Below are 6,972 nucleotides of genomic sequence, written 5' to 3'. Positions count from 1 at the left end.
CTCACCTAATTGTACTCACCTAATTATAGTTGCAGGGGTGAGACTCAGCTCCTGGCCCCGCCTCTTCACTAAACGCTACTAGGTCCTTTCTATCCATGCTCCATGAGCTTTATCATACCTCGTCTTAAAGCTATGTATGGTACCTGCCTCCACTACATTGCTCGCCAGACTGTTCCACTTCCTGACCACTCTGTAACTGAAGAACTGCTTCCTAACATCCCTGTGACTCATCTGAGTCTTCAGCTTCCAAAAGTGACTCCTTGTTTCTGTGTCCCCTCTCTGGAACATCTTGTCTCTGTCCACCTTGTTTATTCCACGCAGTATTTTGTATGTCGTTATCATGTCTCCCTTATCACTCCAGTCCTGTGTGTGTGTGTGTACTCATCTAATTGTGGTTGCAGGGGTCGAAATTCAACTCCTGGCCCCGCATCTTCACTAATCGTTACTATGTCCTCTCTCTGCTTCCTGAGCTTTGTCATACCTCGTCTTAAAGCTATGTATGGTTCCTGCCTCCACTATGTCACTTGCTAGGCTATTCCACTACTTGACGACTCTATGACTGAAAAAATACTTCCTAACATCCCTGTGACTCGTCTGAATCTTCAGCTTCCAATTGTGACCCCTTGTTTCTGCGTCCCCTCTCTGCGTGGAATAGATAAGGTGGACAGAGACAGGATGTTCCAGAGAGGGGACACAGAAACAAGAGGTCACAATTGGAAGCTGAAGACTCAGACGAGTCACAAAGATGTTAGGAAGTATTTCTTCAGTCATAGAGTGGTCAGGCAGTGGAATAGTCTAGCAATTGATGTAGTGGAGGCAGGAACCATACATAGCTTTAAGACGAGGTATGATAAAGCTCATGGACAAGGAGAGAGAGGACCTTGTAGAGTTCAGTAAAGAGGAGGGGTCAGGAGCTGAGTATCGACCCCTGCAACCACAAATAGGTGAGTACACACACACACACATATTCTTAATTATATATACTCATTTAAGTTGAATACACTGATTAATTAAATATTAATTAATAATGATAAATAATAATCTCTCCTATATTTTCTCCATCTCCTCTACCAGAGAAAATGCAGTACTTTATATACTGTATACCCACACACAGAGTATGCAGCACCATTTCGGAACCCGCACCGGGTCAAGCACGTTAAGAAATTAGAGAAAGTGCAAAGGTTTGCGACAATGTTAGTTCCAGAGCTAAGGGGAATGTCCTACGAAGAAAGGTTAAGGGAAATGGGACTGACGACACTGGAGGACAGGAGGGTTAGGGGAGACATGATAACGACATACAAAATACTGCGTGGAATAGACAAGGTGGACACAGACAGAATATTCCAAAGAGGAGACACAGAAACAAGTTGAAGACTCAGATGAGTCACAGGGATGTTAGGAAGTATTTCTTCAGTCATAGAGTGATCAGGAAGTGGAACAGTCTGGCGAGTGATGTAGTGGAGGCAGGAACTATACATAGCTTTAAGACGAGGTATGATAAAGCTCGTGGACAGGGAAAGAGAGGCTCTAGTAGCGTTCAGTGAAGAGGCGGGGCCAGGAGCTGAGTCTCGACCCCTGCAACCAAAATTAGGTGAGTACATTTACGTGAATACACACACACACACACACACACACACACACACACACACACAGGAGAGATAGGGGGACATGATAACGACATACAAAATACTGAGAGGAATTGACAAGGTGGACAAAGACAGGATGTTCCAGAGTTGGGACACAGCAACAAGAGGACACAGTTGGAAGTTGAAGACACAGATGAATCACAGGGATGTTAGGAAGTATTTCTTCAGCCACAGAGTAGTCAGGAAGTGGAATAGTTTGGGAAGCGATGTAGTGGAGGCAGGATCCATACATAGCTTTAAGCACAGGTATGATAAAGCTCAGGGTTCAGGGAGAGTGACCTAGTGGCGACCAGTGAAGAGGCGAGGCTAGGAGCTTTGAATCGACCCCTGCAACCTCAATTAGGTGAGTACAACTAGGTGAGTAACACACACACACACACACACACACACACACACACACACACAGAAGTAAGACACGAGAGAGAGAGGTGGGTTGATTGCATCTTCTTGGACTGCAAGAAGGCCTTTGACACAGTTCCTCACAAGAGATTAGTGCAGAAGCTGGAGGATCAGGCTCATATAACAGGAAAGGCACTGCAATGGATCAGAGAATACCTGACAGGGAGGCAACAACGAGTCATGGTACATAATGATGTATCACAATCGGCACCTGTGACGAGCGGGGTCCCACAGGGGTCGGTCCTAGGACCAGGGCTATTTTTGGTATATGTGAACGACGTGATGGAAGGGTTAGACTCAGAAGTGTCCCTGTTCGCAGACGATGTGAAGTTAATGAGGAGAATTAAATCAGATGAGGACCGGGCAGAACTTCAAAGAGACCTGGACAGACTGGACACCTGGTCCAGCAACTGGCTTCTCGAATTTAATCCCGCCAAATGCAAAGTCATGAAGATAGGGGAAGGGCAAAGAAGACCGCAGACAGAGTACAGGCTAGGTGGCCAAAGACTGCAAACCTCGCTCAAGGAGAAAGATCTTGGAGTGAGTATAACACCGAGCATGTCTCCGGAAGCACACATCAACCAGGTAACTGCTGCAGCATATGGGAGCCTGGCAAACCTGAGAACAGCGTTCCGATACCTTAATAAGGAATCGTTCATGACACTGTACACCGTGTACGTCAGGCCCATACTGGAGTATGCAGCACCTGTTTGGAACCCGCACTTGATAAAGCACATCAAGAAACTAGAGAAAGTGCAAAGGTTTGCGACAAGGTTAGTTCCAGAGCTAAGGGGAATGTCTTATGAAGAAAGGTTAAGGGAAATCGGCCTGACGACACTAGAGGACAGGAGGGTCAGGGGAGACATGATAACGACATATAAAATACTGCGCGGAATAGACAAGGTGGACAAAGACAGGATGTTCCAGAGAGGGGACACAGAAACAAGAGATCACAATTGGAAGTTGAAGACACAGATGAGTCAGAGAGATATTAGGAAGTATTTCTTCAGTCATAGAGTTGTCAGGCAGTGGAATAGCCTAGAAAGTGATGTAGTGGAGGCAGGAACCATACATGGTTTTAAGACGAGGTATGATAAAGCTCATGGAGCGGGGAGAGAGAGGACCCAATAGCAACCGGTGAAGAGGCGGGGCCAGGAACTAGGACTCGACCCCTGCAACCACAAATAGGTGAGTACACACACACACACACACACACACATCTATTTTTTATTTATTTATTTAGTAATTTTAGCATACATACAGAGGTACAAAAAAATACAGGTAAGAACAGCATGCCAAAGCCACTTATATGCATAACATTACGGGCTGGCTTAAAATTAACTTAAGATTAACTAAGCAATGATGAAATCAGTGATAAAACATTATTGTAAACAGATAACTATAAAGCACAAATGAGTATTACAAAGACAGGTCATATGGTTGCATGCATTGCTGTACATTCAGTAGAATGGAGTATTCTGTTAGGTAGTGTATTTAAAAAAATAACAAAGTTAGATTGGGTCCTAGGTTTAACATTTGTGTGATATAATTGTGAGTAACATATAGGATATACAATTTATAAGGTTCAGTTATTCAGTATTTATTTGGTTTTGAGTGAGTAAGTGATCTTTGAGAAGAGACTTGAATTTATAAACAGGTAGTGTTTCTTTTATATTTACAGGTAATGAATTCCAGATTTTAGGGCCTTTTATGTGCATTGAGTTTTTGCATAGCGTGAGATGGACACGAGGAACATCAAAGAGTGATCTGTGCCTTGTGTTATGGTCATGTGTTCTGTTGAGGTTGGCAAGGAGATGTTTGAGGGGAGGGTTAATATCAGAGTTAAGTGTTCTATGTTATCCCCGGAATAACCTCCAGGTATGTAATATAAGATAAGATAAGATAAGATTTCGTTCGGATTTTTAACCCCGGAGGGTTAGCCACCCAGGATAACCCAAGAAAGTCAGTGCGTCATCGAGGACTGTCTAACTTATTTCCATTGGGGTCCTTAATCTTGTCCCCCAGGATGCGACCCACACCAGTCGACTAACACCCAGGTACCTATTTGCTGCTAGGTGAACAGGACAATAGGTGTAAGGAAACGTGTCGGAATTTCCACCCGCCGGGAATCGAACCCGGGCCCTCCGTGTGTGAAGCGGGAGCTTTAGCCACCAAGACAAGACACGGGGGAGTGGAAATCTTTGGCTCAAGTACTTTCACACTTCTCAGTGCGTCATCAGGAGCTGTGCAATGTTGCAAAGGCAGCAATAGGAGAAGTAGGGTAAGTTTTCAGAGTATGGTAGTGAGAATGGTAGTGTGGAGGCACCAGCCAGTCTCTGAGAGAGGCCAGGGGGATGCCAACCGCACAGCGGTGTCCCCCACACCCCACCACATGTGTGGTCTGGTGGAGTAACCCTCGCAGTTTGCAGATAGCATAAGAAAATTACCAGAATATAGTTAACAGCCAGTCCTAAGCTTCTAACCGCTGGGAATAGGTCAAGTGACGTAAAAAATTACGTTACAATAGTGGATCATTACATATCTTCATTTACAACCTTCTAACTAATGAAATTGCGGGAAAATCCCTAATTTGTCAACCGGTGTCGCAGAACCTTCCTTATAATAACTAGGCTATTCTTAATTTTAATTCCATTCCTATCATTATTATCAACTATCATTATTATCATCACTATTATAATATTACAAGCAACCTAATTCATTAAACCACTAAACTAGTTGCAATCACTATGTTGCAACCACCTATGTGTGTACCTTGTGTACCTTGTGTACCTTGTGTACCTTGTACCACTGTACCTAGACGGGTTAGGGCCTCAATAGGTCACTCTACATTTCTTTTGTGCTATCCTAGGATGATCGCGCATGTGCTCCCATACCAAAACGAGCCCACGTACCTACTTCCTTACTACAGATGTTATATCGCTCAGGTTGCAGCCTGTATTGCAGCACACCACCTAAAGCACCTGTCACATTACGATACCTGTATGCAGCAGCAGCAGCAGCAGCAGCAGCAGATGAGTTATACTGACGGCAGACGTAACATATTAAAATATCGACGTTCGCGACGGACTTAACAACAACGTACACGCGCGACGGGCGTACCATGATGTCTGCAGACTCTGGTCGAACATAACCGAAACATCACGAAACCCCTGGCATAAGGAGCATTCGTGCACTTTTGAATAACATTGTTGTTTAAGGCTGTGCACAACTGACTCCACTAAATAACGAACGAGTTTGTACAACCCATAATTTGAGTTTCTTGTCATTAATCTGGTCGAAAAAATCTGAGGAAAACCCGAATCGTACGAAAACTGAAGCAATATTCCCCATAAGAAATAATGTAAATCCAATTAATCCGTTCCAGACACCCAAAAATATTAACAAACTAGGGCATATGAAAACCGAGGTTCCACTGTAAACACACACACACACACACACACACACACACACACATATATATATATATATATATATATATATATATATATATATATATATATATATATGTGTGTGTGTGTGTGTGTGTATCAATGAAATCATGAAACAAGTGATTTTAAATCATTAACAGATCTGCGAATTAGCCAGGACTCGATCTTGCGTTCCCATGCCCAGCCATGTGTGAACTGAACAAAGTACAAATCCCTCTTTAACGTTCTGGAGGTGTTATGTACAATACCTGCACTCTGAAGGATGATTAGCAATGTTGCACCTTTTTTTAAGGAAACCATTAGCAACAATGAATATCATCAAATATTTCCCCCGTAACTTGCTTTACTCTCTCTCCCAGCTAGCTTTGCTGAGTCTTACAGCACTTTCTGTGTCTCTGTGGTGTGTTTTAGTGTTAGTGTTAGTGTTTGTGTGTGTGTGTGTGTGTGTGTGTATGTGTGCACGTACATACACGCACGTCGTAAGAGTTCATGACTGATATCGTAGATTTGTTTGTGTCGCCGTGGTATGTTGGTAGCACTAGTGGGGGAGGGGAAAAGAGCGCATGAAGAAGGGGGATGTAGTGAAGAGGTGGAAGGGCAGATAAGGAATGTAGGGAGTGAGAAGAGAAAGGAGGGGGGTTAAGGGAGGAAGAGAGAATGGGAGGGTGAGTGAAGGACGGAGACAGTGAGGCAGGATGGATCGAAAGAGGCGATTGAGAGGGATTAAGGGAAGTAGAAACAGAGGTTCGGAGGAAGTGAGAGAATGAGGGAGAGAGAGGGAGGGAGAGAGAAAGAGAGAGAGAAAGAGAGGAAGAGAGAGAGTGAGAAGAGCTCTGGTGCGGAGGAATGTGTAATTAAACATAAACAACAGATAGTACAACTTCCAAGAATTATTAATAATCTTTCTAGTTTTTACACACACACACACACACACACACACACACACACACACACACACACACACATATATATATATATATATATATATATATATATATATATATATATATACATATATATATATATACATATATATATATATATATATATATATATATATATATATATATATATGCAATAAGATCACAGTAAACAGGTGATTTCAGAATATGCAAAACAACCACTCTGAAAGAATAAGAAATTCCAAGCGCTTTCGTGACTACTCACATTATCAAGGAACTATGAAAGTAAAGCATCCAAGGAAGCTATATAAGGGGTCTGGCCGGCACCTCACTATCAGATCCCACAACGGTTTAAACACCTGACGCGCGCCGACCCAACTTGGATAGGTCCTTGGCACAACTCACCTCACAAACTATTCTACCCAAGAAATAAGAAATTTTAAAGATTATTTGTCCAGTGTATTATTAAATTCTTCCCAAATTCTATTAATTATAAATGGATCTAATTTATATAAACCAAAGGAAATATTCATATTATTGTCAAAACTGCTTTTTATGAAACAAGATTCAATTATA

This window comes from Cherax quadricarinatus, chromosome 1 (assembly GCF_038502225.1).
Source record: "Cherax quadricarinatus isolate ZL_2023a chromosome 1, ASM3850222v1, whole genome shotgun sequence".
NCBI classification, from domain to species: domain Eukaryota; kingdom Metazoa; phylum Arthropoda; class Malacostraca; order Decapoda; family Parastacidae; genus Cherax; species Cherax quadricarinatus.
Note: the sequence above shows the minus strand (reverse complement) of the source record.